Source organism: Physeter macrocephalus, chromosome 20 (assembly GCF_002837175.3).
Source record: "Physeter macrocephalus isolate SW-GA chromosome 20, ASM283717v5, whole genome shotgun sequence".
Lineage (NCBI taxonomy): Eukaryota > Metazoa > Chordata > Mammalia > Artiodactyla > Physeteridae > Physeter > Physeter macrocephalus.
Genome location: NC_041233.1, coordinates 46,100,174 through 46,117,617, shown reverse-complemented (window position 1 = coordinate 46,117,617; position 17,444 = coordinate 46,100,174). Strand labels below are relative to the sequence as shown.

Genomic DNA, 17,444 nt, shown 5'->3' with positions numbered 1-17,444 from the left:
ACCTTCATTCTAGCTAGAGTTTAGAGCTGAGAGCTTTGAGTATACACTGTGGACTAGGCACTCAGAGAAACACAGAATCTTCTCCACCCATGTGGGGTCTGCTCACTCTTCTGGGGACACTGTAAAGTGAGGCCTAAGTTCACAGAATACTGAGCGGTGTCTGTCTAGGTTGGCGATCTGCATAGTCTAGGATTCTGCTTTCGCTGAAATCTCAAATGACAAAGGTTGGCGAGAAATACATAATAATGTTAGTGCCTTGTCCCCTCTCTTCTAATTTCCCTTCGGTGAGTATCTATTACTCCTCCTCCCAAAGTTTTATTAATAGAACAATGGGCATACAGTATTTCCAACCCAGTTCCTCTTGGAAGGAACAGGGGAGACAGGCTGGTAGTACACTCTGCAGAGGAAGGGTCCCTGGCTGCCACGTCTGGCAGCTCTCTGCTCTCCCACGCTGGCGGGAGGAGGTCTGGAGAGCAGAGGGGCCTGTGAGCCAGGGATGATTCCTGCTGGTGCCCCTCAGGACCTGGGGCTCCTGAGGTATCAGGAAAGCCAGAGGGGCAGTGAGGTGGGAGCTGATGCTTGCAGGGGCACTGCCACTTCCTCGGGCTGCTGGGACTCTGTTTTTTTTTTGTTTTGTTTTTTTTTACATAAGCAACTTTTTAAGTCTGGGGAGGTAACTCTGAGTTAAGATTTTGATTTCTTAAACTCCGTTGTAGGGCCCCAAACTTGGGACACCAGCAACATAGAGAGAGAGTATAGAAAAGAGATATTTTCAGTAAAAATTGTTTAGACTTCTGATAAAAAAGCCGCTATAGACCCTTTAGTAGGAGAACGCTCATCTTGTGAAGATGCGGCCAGTGGTACACGTGGAGAATCCACAGAAGTGCGAGTAATGATAACTCTGGACAGTGCGTCTTTTTTTTGTTTTGACGTGAGAGCATTGGTGATGCACCTCAAACAAAACCAGAACTCTGGGCGGTTGACTGGGGTCCAGCCCCCTCTGAGGCACATCATGGAACCAGGCTGCCTTCCTCCGGCCCTGCAGCCCTCACCTTCACGGTTCAAAGCTCAATCACGTCCTCCTGTGGCTCCTGTAAAAGGAAGTGGGCCAACAATGGGTTTTGACCCAGGGGATTAAAAAGTTAAACTTTTCTGAGTTTAGCAGGAGGAGCAAAGGATTTGTCCTGTTTTTGTCAAATGACATCCATCTGGAAAATGAATTAGAAGAAAAATATTCTTGAAAAATAAACTTTTAATTAAAACTTTTTTTTTTTCCTCCTTCCAAGGTGCCAGTAAAACAAAGTGGAACACATTACCCACAAGGCAATTTTAGATAAGAAACTAAACATTTAGATGCCTCTTCCTTTCTTTAATAATTCTACACTGATTTGGTTCCTGTCACAAATGTGGGTGAATAAGATAAATGATACTGGTATGATCAGCAACCTCTATATTTTCTGTCTGCTGAGAATACTTAAAGCATAGACTCTAATTTTGTAGATGGAATGAACCTTAGAAGGTCAGTTTTTGCTGAACATCAGCGTATAGATTAAAGATAACAAGGACACTCACACAGACTCCCAAGAACTTAACTCTTCAGTCACACTCAGCACTGGTAAAGGGATGGAAAGGAGCATGAATATCATTCCTGCCAAGTGGTCTTTTTGCCGACAGATGGGACAAAACCTGTCCCTCCCCGTGAGTGATGTTTTCACTGTGGTGCTCCAAACTGGCACCTCTTCTTAACAAATGTTTGACCTGTTTCTTATGAATAGCCAGGGCACAAATAACAAAGACTGGACATTTTAAAAGATGATATTCGTTGTTTTTAATGGTGAAAATGATTCATTCAGCAATGTCTGCGTGCCTCCCATGACCTGGAAACTGTTCGAGTTGCTGTGGTTATAAAGGTAAATAAGAAAGGCATGAAAACATTATTCTGTCAACTTACTTGGTATATTTAGCCTATTCCTTTCCTGTATATACATTTTTTATATTATATTATACTTGAATATTTCTGTATCCTGCTTTCCTCATTTAATATTATATCTTAAGCATAATGGCTGCATACTGTTCTGTTATGTGGATATTTCACAATTTCTTAAACCATTTCCCTGTTGTTGATCAATTAGGTAATTTTGAATTTTAGTAGTGAAAACATGATAAACATTGATGTATAAAATTTTATCCTCATTTCTAATTATTTCCTTAAGATAGGTTCCAACTGGAACTGGGTCAAATGGTATGAACACTTTTAAGGGTCTTGATACATGATGCCAAATGCTTTCTTGTATGGGGGAAAGTAGTCATTTCACTTTATCCTCATTTCCTCATTAGCGTAGGTTTTTTTTGGTCTTTTTTTTAGTGCTGATGTATTAGAAAAAATTTTGGATTGGTTTTTTCCTGGAAGGTATTGTTTTGGGGACCAACTTCTCTGTGACACCTTCCTGCCCAATGTGTTTTCAGTCATCTTATTTAGGACTTTTAAACTTGATAGAAGGAAAGGGTGTTTATTTCTATATTGTCAGTGCCTCCCTGAGTACCTTCTCTGAGGTACACTTTAATATTATACTCATAGTAAAAAATAGGAAACCACATGACGATGCTGCTGCATGTATTATATAAGCCATTGTTATAGAAAGATGATCCTGGGGGCGTGGGGGGTAGGGGAGGGATGGATTGGAAGTTTGGGGTTAGCAGATGTAAACTATTACATATAGAATGGATAAACAACAAGGTCCTATTGTATAGCACAGGGGACTATATTCAGTATCCTATAATAAATCATAATGGAAAAGGAAAAAAAAAAAAAGATGATTCTGTTTCTCAGTACCTAGGGGGAAAGGCCTTTTTCTATTCTTCCTTTAATCAGAGTTATGTGGCCTGCCTCATTTCCCGTTTTGCTCTGCCTATTAGAAATGTAGAAATTTTACTGTTCAAGTACACCAACAGCATTATCTTGTGGTTGGAAAATCAACTTTTTTCATTTCATGACTTTATATTTGTGTCTTCCAAGTGCATATGTGTCTTTTATCGAACGTTGCCTCAAATCTTTCCTGCAGATGGGTAGCATGTAAATAATTTAATAAAATGAACTGCTAATGATGGTGTGATGATTTTAGATAAACAGTTCATCTGGCTTATATCTTTAAGGTTTTTGGACAGAAAATTACATACAGTTTTAATTGGCTATAAGAAGGCCAGGGATTTTGGAGGAAACATTAGGGCCAGAAAATCCTGATACAGCTTATTTAAACACTTAAGCTGTGTATGTATTTAGCAACCAGTATTATGGTGTGGCTGATCACTAATTGAGAAACTTCTTATTTAACTAGCGTACATTAAAGTAATGTGCAGTTTTTCATGGGGGTGTGATGATGTTTGAGGAGCATGATGACGATTTAAAGTACTTAGTACATAGACGGATTGTGCTGCTTTATTGCTTTAAAGAAAATAATGAGGATTGGACAAGGAAATTACAAAGGACTTTGGGAAAAGAAAGATCCTTCCTCACATGTGGGATTGAAACGCCCAGCAGGCTTAGTCTTGCCCTCCTCTGCACCCTTCCGCACTCAACTCGCTTTGCCAAAAGCTCTAATTGTATGGTATTGTAATTATTTGTTTACAGTCTGTGTCTCTATTAAACCCTAGTTGGCCCAGTCTTGTTCTTCTTTGTGTTGGCTATATCTAGCACAATGCTAGCAGTAAATTTTTCACATATATGATTCATATTTCTGAAATAGCAGAATAGAAGGCATATTTTAGGCCAGTAAGTATTTCAAAATATTGGCAAGTATTTTGGATAGTTAAGAGGGGCTGGGAGGCATTTTTTTGCCCCCAAAGTTTAATATGTGTTCCTTCCAAAAAAAATCAGAAAATCTGAACTCCTAAAATCCTACATTTCTTAAAATTATTCCGTTGCAAGCAGCATTTTGGTGCTGAGTCCTGCTTGAATGGGCTAAGTGATCTTTCCTTGGGCAGCCCTTCTCACCTTTTCTCCCCTACATTTTTTTTTTTTTTTTTTTTTTTTTTTGGCTGCGGCTTGGTTTGTGGGATCTTTGTTCCCCGACCAGAGATTGAATCTGGGCCCTTGGCAGTGAAAGCGTGGAGTCCTAACCCCTGGACTGCCGGGGAATTCCTTCCCCTACATTTTTGTATTGTTCTGGGTGCGAACATCACCCATATTTATTGAAGGCCTATGGTATACCCATCCATGTACTGTGCTGAAGATACAGTGGTGATCAAAATATGGACTCTGCTGTCAAGGATGGAGTTCATATTCTGGAAGTATTAGAGGCAGACTCAAGTCTTAGAATTTATACAGTGAACTTTCTTATTGCTTTCTTTTTTTTTCTTGGGGGCGAGTTGACACACGGAAAACCACAAATAAGGAAGTTCGGGAGTCACTGGTATTTGACTATGGGTGATAAGGATCCTCTGCTGTAAACAAAATGAGAAAAGGATATTTCAATATACTTTTTCCTTCTTTAGGCTCACCCAGACGCGTACTTCGTGCTGTGCTGTCGATGTTCATTTTCACAGTGTCCCAGCTCTAGAACCCAATTTGTTCTTCTGGAAATTTACTCACTTTTGGAGAGCCACGGCAGCTTGTCAATCACGCCTCTCTGATAATGTTCCCAAGGCCATTATGACCAAATTGGGTGATAGAATGAGATCTGTAGTAGTATGTCACTTTGATGGGTGACATATCCTAACCTTTCAGTGATTTGGGCTTCTTTAAAGCACAGAACACACCTTGGGGATGAGAGTTAGATTATTACATGGAATGTTGCCCAGTGAAATTCCGGCGGGTGCCAAAGAAACGCTCTGTGGAGTGACTGCCTGATGCTGAGATCACGTTCCTTCTTGCCTCACGGGTGAGTCTTCTAATTTTTAGCAACAGTCTCTGCTGCCTGTTGTGGAGCCCAATCACTTCACCTCCGAGAGGCTCAGAATCCGCACCTGTAAAATCCGGATCATTTGACGAGCCTCTGAGTGGTTCTGAAGACTCAGTAACATCTGTGAAGTGACTGTTACGCGACCAAGAACAGAGTCGGCCCTTAGGATACAGCAGCCTCTCTTAGCTCTTAAAATGGAAGGCTTTTTTTATTCCCTAGCATTTAAAAACACAGGCTTATAATATTTTTAAGTTACAGTAGTTCATATTTATTCATAATGAATCCACAGTATATTTCAGATACTACAGATTGCATTCTTCTTGGTCTGTTAACTTGGTATTGTCTACTTGGGGTTTTTCCATATGGCTTAGGACTGAGTCTTGAAGCAAACCGGCAATTAATTAATTAATTAATATTATTTTACATATATAGTCCTTAGTGCCAAGTACTAGAATGAAGTTCTTTGTATAAATTATCTCATTTACTCCTTAGTGAAGACACTGAAGCACAGAGAAAGATCAAGTAATTTGTTCAAGGCTGTATTGGAGGACTTGGGATTGAAACCCAGGCGTGTCTGACTTCTAAGCCCAGATTCTGAGCGCTTCTCTTTCCCTTTAGCGTGTGTTAAATCACTGAGAAGAGGGCCCTTCAGAGTGGCAGACACCAGTGCTTTATGGATGGCTTTCGGTCTGGGTTGGTATCACGTGCTTGAACACGTCATTCTGTAGCTAAAGGACTCGTACTCTGTGTTAGGTGTAAAGATAGCACAGCTCACTCATGAGCACTGCACTTTATTTATGTTCCTGCTGGGCCCTTACCATAGTCTGTCCTTGCTCTAGTTCTTAGTGGTCAAGTCTCGGAGGAGGCAGTATATCGAGTGGTTAAGAGCCCAAGACTCTGAAATTGGACAGCCTGGAATTGAATCCCAGCTCTGTCAAATACAAGCTGTGAAAGCTGGAGCAAGTTACTTATCTCTGTGCCTTAGTTTCTCATCCATAAATTGGGGATAATAAATAGTATTTACTTTAAAGGGTTGTTGTGAGGATTAAAAGAGTACACACACACACACACACACACACACACACACACACACACACACACACGGCACTTAGGGTGCTTAGAACAGTTCCTGGCACGTAGTGAGTATTCTGCAGTGTTTGTGGTTAATAATAAGATGACAGTGTTCTTTGAGCATAGCTACGGGCCATTTCATTTTTGTCTTCATATTCTGCACAGGCCCTGCCCCAGTGCTCTACACATGGTGGGCTCACCGTGAAACTCTGTTGAAGGAGTGGATGGATATGCATGGGTGAAATGGTTGAAGGCATGACCAGTTCTTTTTCATCTTGAAGTTGTATTTGCCTCATTGACATAAACTCTCTACCTTGACTTTAATAGGATCAGAGACTGAATAACTAGAAGAGGTTGACCCAGGCAAGGTTAAAATTATTTGTCAATCATAATAGCTAACATTTATTAAGTGCTTACTATGGGGTAGGCACAGGCTCAATATTTTATGATTAACTTACTGAGTCTTTCCAAGAGCCTCATGAAGCACGTATTATCCCATTTTACAAATAGTAAGTTTCATGTATATTCGTCTTATCCTTGTAGTTAAGAGGTTGGATTTTGAATCAGGCAAGACTGTGTGAAGCCCACAGCACAAGCAGAGCTGATCTTCTGTCTCAGGTCTCCCTGAGCGACCTTTAGCCTATAGTAAAGCACTCAGTAGACAGTTGTGTTACCTGTTATTATTGCAACTTCTCTGAGGCAGAATCATAATGCCAATACTACTTGAATACAAATATGAGAGCTCCAAACATTGGTAATTATCATAGCAAGCATGTCATGGGTATACAAGCTACATATTCCTTTGTTAAAAATTCTGGCTTTAGGAAAGTCTTCACTTTGAAGCTAAACTTTTCATACTTCAGGTTAAAACTATTTTCTCTATGCTGTCTTTGGTGGGAATGGAAAAATGCTGTCCATGGCTCTCAGCAGGGTAGTGCTTAAAATGATGTTAAATGGTGGAGTCTTCCTTGTTTTCTCTTTCCTAGGTTAGACTTTCCCTGTGGGCTTCATACTTTTCATCCCTGTGGGTTTCATCTACTTTTGGTCCTTTTCTGTTTGTTTTGTTTTCAGTTTTCCCTAGAAGTGTAGAGCCCAGCATTGGTCACTCTGACCCTGGCTGATATTAATTATGACCGGAAGTTGTACATCCTCCTTCACAGTCAGGGTCTGCGATGTGAAGACGCCTCCCCCTGTGTGAGGCGATGCATGGTACTGAAACACTCACACTGTCTGCTTTACACTGTGCCATTTGGGAGGCAGCTGGTCGTGGGAGTCCTGTTCATGCCTCCTTCGTTAGGTCCCCAACTCCACAGTCTGGGGCCAGGAATGAACATACTGGACCAGTGACATGCAGGGCCCAGGTGGGCTACAACAGGATTTTGCCCGTTCCCCAGTCCTCACTTACTCAACTTGTGTGCGAGCTAACATGGAGCACCGATCCTACTGGTTGTGCAGTATACGAGCTTCTTGAGAATAGAATTGATTTAATTATACAAATATTCCAGATTCTTCCCTCTGAGAAGTCCTTTTATTTTTTATTTATTTTTTTTTTTTTGTGGTATGCGGGCCTTCCTCTGCTGTGGCCTCTCCCGTTGCGGAGCACAGGCTCCGGACGCGCAGGCTCAGCGGCCATGGCTCACGGGCCCAGCCGCTCCGCGGCATGTGGGATCCTCCCATACCGGGGCGCGAACCCGGTTCCCCTGCATCGGCAGGCGGACGCGCAACCACTGCGCCACCAGGGAGGCCCTGAGAAGTCCTTTTAATCTTTGATCTAATACATTTTTTTGTTTCTTTTTTTTTGGCCGCACCCCACAGCATGCAGGATCTTAGTTGCCTGACCAGGGATCAAATCCTTGCTCCTGCAGTGGAAGCGCAGTGTCCTAACCACTGGACCACCAGGGAATTCCAATTTTTGTTTATTTCTAGTAAGAACATCCTTTTCCATTTCCCCCACTACTTTTAAATACTTTTTGCTTGAGCCATGAGTATATTCCTGGATTCTTGAAATTGCTGGTCCCCTGTCTTGATGAAATATTTTGTTCTTTTATGAGTGTCACAGTTGATGTTAGTTTATGAGTGTCTTTCTGTCATCCTCTTCTAAAGAATTCTGATGAGTTTCTCACATCTTACTCTTACCCTATTAATGCTGTCACAGGGTCATCACCTGTTGCCATTCTGGGCCTTTCCCTGGAAACACCAGTTATACTGTCAGGTTTTCAGTTAAATATGTTAAGTACTGTTTATAGGAAGCCTTTAAGCTCTTTGGCTCCACCCCTCACTGGCTGTGTGGCATGCAGGAGGCTGTTGACCCTCTCTGTCCCCTTGCTTATCTGCAGGGTAGACTGTTAACAGCTCCTACCATACAGAGTTGGTGTGAGCACTCAATGCGATAGTGCGTGCTAAGTACCCCTAGTGCTTAGCACATGTAAGCGCTCAGTAAACATTGTTATCACTGTAAAGGTTAGCACAGGTGCAGTGAGGATACTAAGGCTGAGGCACTAACCCAGCTTTGAATGGTGATCATGACATATTTCCCAGAGGTTGTCAAGCCTCAGTGATTTAGTCAAGAGAAGAAAGGGAGGAAGGGGTCTTTCATGAAGGGGAAACGGCTCCAGGGTTTTCATTCACGGGACATAGCCTGTTGTGGGGGTGGGTGAAGGGGAAAGCTGAGCAGGGAGCAGATCGCAGAGGTCTTTCTTTGTGAAGCCCAGGGGCTCTGACTATATTCCTGAGAAAGGGGAACCACCGGAGAATTCATACTTGATGAGAGTGCTGGACACATGCTGACTTGAGGAAACAGAGTTCAACAGGGCCCACACGGAGACGCGGAGACCTGAGAAGACTGATGTAAGAGTCCCTCGAGGACGGGGAGTGCCTGCACGGTGAGGCAGGCAAATGGACAGATAAACACTGCGTTTACATCAGGCGCTCGCCTTTAAGTTCTAGGGGGCCTGAAGTAAAACCGAAGAGAGGTATAACTTCCATGCACCGATTCCTTTAGGGAAAATGAATTAGATGGGCTGCAGTGTGCATGTCCAATATGGAGAAAATCTGCTCAAGAAGAAGAAAGGGGTCATCCCCCATTCTTCCTGGTGCGCTGTGTGGAAAGCTGCATGTGTGCGCGCGCCCGTGGCTCAGATCCGCTGGCTTGTGCGGGGAAAGGCCTAATCTCCATTTTCCTGTGATGGCAAACTCCTCTCTTCTCACAGCATGTGAGAAGAAAATACTGTTCTTGTTTGCCAGTTTCCTTTTGATTAACTTTGGATCTGGGGTTGCAGGTTTTCTTTTGGACTATTTTTTTTCTGATTATTTTCTCACCAGTGGTTAGAAGTGGAAATGGAAATATGCCAGAAAATGATTTATATGAAAAGGAGTCTTCTCCCCACCCCTAAGTACATGCACATAAACAAGAAAAATAAAGAATAGCAACTAATTTTGGATTCTTTGGCTAGACTATAGTGTTTTATTTTGCCATTTGGAGGAAGAGTTATGGAAATAAAGGGAAATATATGTCAGAGTGATAGCCAGCTGGCTATCTGAAGTGAGTATCAGCTTTCCGGAAGGAACAGAGACACTTTCTTGTCATTTTGTTTAGAATTGCCTGACTGCTAGAGAGCGTTTTTCTTGCCACAGTGCTGCAATAAAAGTAAACACATAACGTTTCTAAGAAACAGATTGTTAGAGAGTTTCTTTGAAATGTTTAAATAAAGAGCATTTGTTACATGCTCCAAGTGTTTGATTCTTAACTCTTCCCAATAGAGCAGCTCTGTGTCCCACAAGCATCACTTAGTGTTGAAGGCACCAAGAGAAATAGAGAGGTAACTGGTACTGGACTTGCCCTCCTTCAGTAAACTAGAAAACTGGACAGTACACGAGCCAGTTACTGTCAGTCACGGGAAAACAGGCAGCCAGGACGTTGACCCTTGAGAGAAGAGAGTCACATGAGGTGAGACCCACATTTGCCCTAGTTTTCTGCTGGAGCATATTTCCTGTTCCCTGCATTCCCTTTCTGGGGTACCAGGAGGGGGAGCCTGTTACAGCATGGTGGGTCTCCAGAGTTCAGGGCTGCTGAAGAGGCTGGAATTTGTACGGCAGGCTGCTGGGGAGGAGGGAACTATGAGAGGGGAACCCAGAAGCTGAGATGTGCATCCATATAGGGTGAGACCTAGCAGAGAGCAGCTGTTTCCAGGCGGGAAAGAGAATGGCCATAGCAAGGTTCATGCAGTATGGAGAGAAATGGGGAGTTCTGGGCTAGCCAGGGTGGAGAGACCTTGCTGAGCACCTTAACCATTCCGAGACACTGGAAAGACCATGCCTTATGATTAAGGGTCATGCATTAGGACCAAGGACATATCTCAGATAGACCTGTCTTAACCAATTATAAAACCAGGCCTGACGGAATTGAGAGGACCTGCCAGTAATTTAGTTGCCATCAGAACCAAACTGAACACCTTCCAGTTGTCAACCTTATAACAGAAAAACACGCAAAGAAGCAGGAAAATGTGACTCATTCAAAATGAAAAGTAATCAGTGGAAATAGACAATGCCTTTCAAAGAGTGTTATACTAGAACTTGGTCTCTATAACATCATTCTCCACTGAAAGGACCCGGGGCGTTTAGAGAAATGTCTGCATCTAGGGCAGAGACAGAGTAAGTACAAGATGAGCCTAGAACTTTTTTTTTAATGTCAGAAAGTAAGGTAATAAAAGTAGAAAAATAAAAACAATGATGGGGGCATGTCACAAAGGTAAAGGAGCCAGTTTAAAGGGTCTCCCACTGGCTAAATCTGAGACAGTTTGAGCACCAAAATTATTAAGTACAGCGATAAATTATAAATTGTTGAAAAAGTAGGACTTCATATATCCTTACTGATCATAAATTGACAAATAGATGAACAAATAGTGTAGACTGCTGAGTCCTGGATGGTAATGTGGAGGGAATGCTGGAGTTGGAACGATTAGCATGTTGTAGCCATGGTAGTAAAGTTCAGATCAGGCAAGGGTCACCAGTGGATGCTAAATCTAGGGGGACACTTTGATGAGGGACAAGATATTTGCATTGTCTTAAAGTGTCTCCCCACAGATTACTTATTAGATGTAAGGGAAAAAATAATAATTTTTCTTTGGAGAAATTGGACAGCACCTTGGCTGGGTGATCAAAATTTATGTCGCCAGGGAGGGGCACATAGACTTCACATGCCTTCAGCTATGACACCAGGAGAAGAAAACTCTGTAGTTTTCTGGTTGATAATGCATAGGCTGAATTGAATCATGAGGAAATGTCAGACAAGTCAAAATGGTAATGTTTTATTAATAAAAAAAAAAAGGGGAGGACTATATTCTTCTAAAGTGTCAGTGTCATAAAAGATAAAAAAGAGCTGTGTGTCTCAGATTAATGGCAGCTAAATATAATACCTTACCCTGGACTGGATCCTGAATTGGAGGAAAAAGAAATGCTATAAAACGCATTATTGGGTTAATTGAATATGGTGGTCAATTAAAGTATTGTATCGATATTAAATTTACTGAGATCAGTAACAACATTGTGGTTTTGTAAGAATATCCCTATTCTTAAGAAATAAATTCTGAAGTTTTTAGAGCCATGATGGATGGAACTTATCTCCACGTGGCTCAGAAACAAAAAAATGTTGAGTGAGGGACTTCCCTGGCAGTCCAGTGGTTAAGACTCTGACCTTCTGCGGCAGGGGGCACGGGTTCGATCCCTGGTCAGGGACCTAGGATAACACATGCCACACGGCCAAAAAAAAACAAAAACAAAAAAAGCTTAAAAAACAAATGTTGAGTGAATGTGTGTGTCTGTAGAGAGAGAGTGAATGATTAAGTATGTACGTTAAATGTTAATAGCAGGTGAACACGGGTAAAGAGTACATGGCAGTCTTTGTACTATTATTATTCTACAACTTTTCTCTAAACTTGAAATTATTTCCAAAAGAGAGAGAGAGAGAGAGAGAAATAAAGCCCAGCAACTATAACTATGACTTAAAGAGAAAAGGAGGGTATGTGGAAAAGATACATGTGTTTCTTAACTATCTTGGTATGGATTTTCTACCCTTTGTGTTGTCTCTGGGAAATAAACGTTTAATCCTATGGCAGCGTCTTTGTCATTCAGCAGGCAAAGCCGTTTTCTATATCTGTTGGTTAAGACACTATATCTAGTAGAAGAAGAAATAATAATACTGCTTTTCAAATTGAAACCATTATATCATTTGGTGCCGTGGAAGAGTTTGGAATAAGGAGTCATAGAAGTGGTTCGAATTCCTCCTCTGATGCTTGCTGGCTGAATGATCATTGGAAAGTTCCCCAACCTTTGGGAAATTTGGCTGCTGCATTTTAAGATAATACTTGCCTAGTCTCAATATCTTACAGCTCAAATGCATGTGAAATCTTTTTGTAAATAATGATGATTTCTTCTACAAACATTAAATTACTATTAATAGTTTTAGTTAAAGAAGAAAGTTGGCTTAGACCAAGGTAGAGACTTTCCTTAATTCAGGTGGCTTTTTTTCCTTTTAAATGTCAAGATTGATTATACAAGAGAGTTTCCTTCCGCTTGGACCCTCGGTTCCTTCTGGTTGCCTCCTTTCTAATTTCCTGCCTTTATTATTCCAGGCAAAGCTGCAGTGACCGAAGGAGTTGTGGATTTTCTGGATTTCAAGAACAGTGAAGTAGGAGATAGCAGAGAGTGTATAAAAGAACACGTAAGTCAAACTCAGTGTTTCATCCATTCTCAAACATCTTATGGATCTGAAGTTCCTCAGGATCTCTCCTGCTTTGTTCTGAGATTGTGTGTGAGGCTCTGAAGGTTGGAGGGACCTTTGAGGTCTTCAGCTTGCTCCAGGTCAAAATCAGCCAAGGAAAGGCCAATGTGGTTTGGGGAAGGAAGGAGAAAGGATTGAAGAGGCCAGTTTTGTCATTTGAAGAGCAAGGCAACATAGGCCAGGGTGGGAGAAATGCGTAAAACAAAGGGCACAGGAAACAGTCTGCCGGAGTCACTGGAAATGACAGAAAAGGGCCCTGCCAGATCTGAAGTTACATAAACCCGGGAGGAAGGCTCCAGGGAGGCCTGGGGGAGTCATTTCCTTTACTCTGGAATTGCTTTTGATTGAGACTCCTTATCTGGGAAGATTACAATTACTAGGTCTTCCCCTTCTCTGGAGTTGAAGAGTCTAGGCCAGTGCTTCTCAGAGAATCAATCTGAGATGAGATTAAGAGCTTGTCCTAGAACATAAACCTGGAAACTTCTTCATTGAGAAAGTCTTGCTACCAAAAGTAAAATTCAGCTGAATTAAACAGTGTTCTTAATGTTGATAGTTGATTTCCATCCTGGAACATAATTACTATGTCCATGTATATATCCAAACAATATATTGCCTAGTTTTACTTGTTTTTAGTAAGAATGGTATATTGCATGTAATATTCTGTAATATTAATATTAATATTCTGTAATATTCTGCAGCTTTCATTTTTTTCACTCAGTTGAATGAAGATTCACTTGTTACATTAATGGTACTAAATTAATTTTTATTGTTAAATAAAATTCTATTCTGAAAATCTATCATAGTTTATCTGTTGCTCCATTTCCTTCCAACATGTGGTATTTTGTTGCCTTTCTAGTGAGTATAAAATACTATATCATGTGGTCTTAATTTACATTTTCCTAATTAATGGTGAGATTGAGCATCTTTTTTTTTTAAGCGTCCTCTGGAGAACAGAGTTTATGACTTTAATGTAGAGAAACTTTTCAGTCTTTTCTTGCATGGCTAGTGCAGTTTTGTTTGTTTCTTCTGGTTTTTTGGTTGTTTTTTTTTTTTGGTTTTGGTTTTTGAAATGTATTCTAACAGTCCCTCTTTTAACTATGTTGCAGTTTCATTGCTAACCTTCATTCTTTTTGATTGAAGTTTTTGTTGATTTGTGTGCTCATTCAGTATTTTTTCTCCGCTCATTTGAAAATTATGCATTTTGTTTCTATTCTTCTAATGATTACCCTGAAAGCACACTGTGTATACTTAATAGTTTTAAAGTCAATCTGTAGTTAAGGTCCTCTTATCTCCTTCCAGAATAATATAAAACTCATAGGACACCTAATGAAGACTGTGTTCTTCTGTACTTACATGTTCTTTTCAGTCAGTTCTGTTACATGTTTCACCATACAAATTAGACAATTGTTATTAGAGATAGTATTTGTTTCACTTTATCTCTGTGTTTACTATATCTTGCTTCTCTTCCCTTCTTCTATCCTTTGCCTTTTCTCTGGTGAGATTTGCCTTCTTTAGAATTTTCTTTCCTTAAAATCTTTTGGTGGTAACTTCTCAAAGTTTTGATTTACGTTAGAATGTCTTTATTTCACTCTCAGAGTTCTTAGCTGACAGTTATTTTTCTCCCAGCATTTTGAGTGTATAATATACCATTCCACTGTCTTATGGCTTTCAGTTTTGCTGTTAAATCTGTTAATCTTTCATTTGCCTTTCTTTAGTAGATGATTTGGCTTATTTATTTGTTGCTGGATTACTGCAGTTTCACTACAACATGTCTATGTACAGCTTCCTGTTTATATTTGTTGTGATTTATGTATCTGTGAGTTCATATCATTCATCAGCTCTGAAAATCTCTCAGCTATTAATGCTTTGAATACTGTCTCTCCTACATTTTCTCTATTGTCTCCTTCTGGTTTTGATTAAATAGATGTTAGGACTTCTCTTTATTCTTCATGTCTTTTAATTCATTCTGGATATCTTCTTCCTTGTCTTTCTCTGCTTCATTTGGGTAATTTCTTAAGATTTAGCTTTCAGTCCAGTAATTCTGTCTTCAGCTATGTTGAATCTTTTATTTAACCCATCCACTGAGTTTTGTTTTTTTTGTGTGTGTGGTACGCAGGCCTCTCACTGTTGTGGCCTCTCCCGTTGCAGAGCACAGGCTCTGGACACGCAGGCCCAGCGGCCATGGCTCACGGGCCCAGCCGCTCCGCGGCATGTGGGATCCACCCGGACCGGGGCACGAACCCGTGTCCCCTGCATCGGCAGGTGGACTCTCAACCATTGCGCCACCAGGGAAGCCCCATCCACTGAGTTTTTAATTTCAGTGATTATATTTCTTCATTTCTAAAGGTTCTTCTCCTGTTGCAAACCTGTGTGAATATGTTTTTGATGGTGTCTTTTTGCTTACTCATTTTCTTTTTACTCCATCTTTCATCTCTTTAAACAGCACCAAACTGAGCTATTTCATATTCTGTATTCGATAATGCCAGTATCTGAAATCTTTGGTGATCTAAATCTGTTTCTGTGGCTTGTTTCCTAGTGTGCATGGTGAATTTTAATTATGTATTTGTTTGATAATTATATCTTATTTGATATAAATTTTTTTGGCTTTTTTGATAATTATATCTTGGAATCTTGAGATCTTAATTCTTGAAATTTGTGTTTGTACTAGGAGCCAGGAGGATGCTACAGGACCAGGACCACTTTTGTTCCCTTTGGAATTCCTGGTTTCAGGTGGGGCTTTCCCCACCTGGCTGAAAGCTAAAGGTCTCGATGCCCTGTTCATTTCATTGCTGGTATTTGTAGTTGTCTCCAGGGTGACTGCTGCTCTCTTCTTTGCTCAGGTTTCAGTGCACTGTTCTTACCATAACCTCTTGGGATTTGTTTCTCTACCTGGAGCTAACCAATGTGTTAGAAAGTATTTTTTAACAATAATTTATCCAGAATCAAATTATACTACAGCAGAAGGGCCCTGCAAATATCTAGTCCACCGTAATTCCCAAATTAGTAGTGCCCAAGTGACATTTTATAATCAGTTTTCTGTATGTGCCCTTTATCAATTTTCTTAAGTCCTTTAAACTTTACATGGTAAATTACTTTATTTCACCAAGGAACTGGAAAATAATGAAATACTGATCTCTTTGAAAGCTAGGTAAACCACATCTGTATCCATATCACATACTATATCCTTCCACTTTGGCCTGGGTTCTTTTTCTAGTTGATCCATTGAATATTTACTTCTTGGAAGTTGGAATCACTACTTTTAGAATAACTCATAAGAACAGAGTTCTAGTCTATTTTCTGTTAAAGTGTCATTTTTCTTTCTATCCGGTATCTTAGATAATGTGGATCTCTGCCTGCAGATGGAGAGTAGAGAAAATAGATGTTTGCTGTTGTGAATAAGAGGCATCATCTCTGTAAACTCCATGACCTTACATTCTATATCCCCTTAATGGACATAGAAAGCAGCTTGAAGTTTTTGGTCTATAAAATGTTAGGTTGCCTTGTGTTTGACACATGAAAAAAAAATATTTCAAAATAGATGTCAACTGAGAATGCTGATTTAATAGTTTTTTATTCATTCTGCAGCAGAAACATCACCTGTAGGCAATCATACCTTTTCAGAGGCTACACAGATTTGACAGGGGTGTGTGGATTAGGATTTTGTGATGACAGTGATATGTTAGGAATGTTTCTAATCTGCAAAATCGTTGTGCTTTGTAGGTTATAGGTTGGATTTTTGTAATACTAGTGTAATCCTAGAAAAAGCAGGCGGTGAAAACATTCCCAGGGAATGCTGAGCTCTGTGACTAGAGATTCTTTGAGGGACTGCCTTCTGTTGGACCCATACTTTCACTTGGAAGATATAAATACCAGATAATTCTGTGGCTTTTCCTCCCTTGGATAACAAATTCTAATGAGTAGTTACTTACTCTGTGTCCTCATATACTTGGGTTATTGGCTGTCAGTTCAGGTACTACTGCTGGTTTGGCTTAGTTAGCTGAGCACTCTAGAAACTTCAGCTGGAGAGCTGGGAAAGAGATGAAGTAGAACTGTAGAAGTTTACCAGGTAAGGCCAGTGGTTCCTGAGGAGGCCCTGCCCGGCCTTCTAGGCTGGAGAGCCATCATTCACAAGTGCACACTGCATGGGTCTGATTACCACCACCCCCAGTTCTGTGGCCTGGGCCAGGCAGTTCATTTGGTAGAGCAAGAACTGGTCCTTTGAGCCTCCTAGTTCTCCTCTTTTAACTGTAAATATGTATTCCCTTGAAGGTTGTGATTTGGGTCATTAGCTTGATTTTAACACAGTTCACCTGAGTGCAGTTTCTTTCCTGCTGCAAAATTGTGGCTCTGGTCGTATCAAAATGATGCAGAGGGACAGCCCAAGAACGTGGTCTTTCAGGTGTCCTTTTCACTTGGGCCGTCAAAACTGGGGCTTGGCAGACATTGTCGAGACGAGTGACCATAAATCTGAGTTTGGTCACCAGGCCCCGTCTTGTGATCCAGAGCTGCGCCGTGTTTCACATGCTTCCTGGGTCTCATGAGCTATGGTCCTGATCGTACTCCTCTAGATGAAGAACAGTTACCTCTCTCAGGCGCGGCACTGGAACACTTGGCCATTTGTAACATTTTCCTCCTTTCTCACATGACATAATAAATTTGTGTATTTCTAAAGAAGGTTTTGAAAAGTAAGATTGTTT

The 17,444-nt window shown here is 40.8% G+C and overlaps 1 protein-coding gene across 7 annotated transcripts in view; it reads left to right on the top strand.

Moving 5' to 3' along the window:
• SGMS1 (sphingomyelin synthase 1) overlaps positions 1 to 17,444 on the top strand; it is a 301,381-nt gene that overhangs the window by 79,059 nt on the left and 204,878 nt on the right. For all 7 annotated transcript variants that reach the window (XM_028481655.2, XM_055081266.1, XM_024121177.3 and 4 more), the window contains exon 3: positions 12,599 to 12,687. The gene's annotated coding sequence lies outside the window, so the exon portion shown is untranslated. The remainder of the gene's footprint in view (positions 1 to 12,598; positions 12,688 to 17,444) is intronic.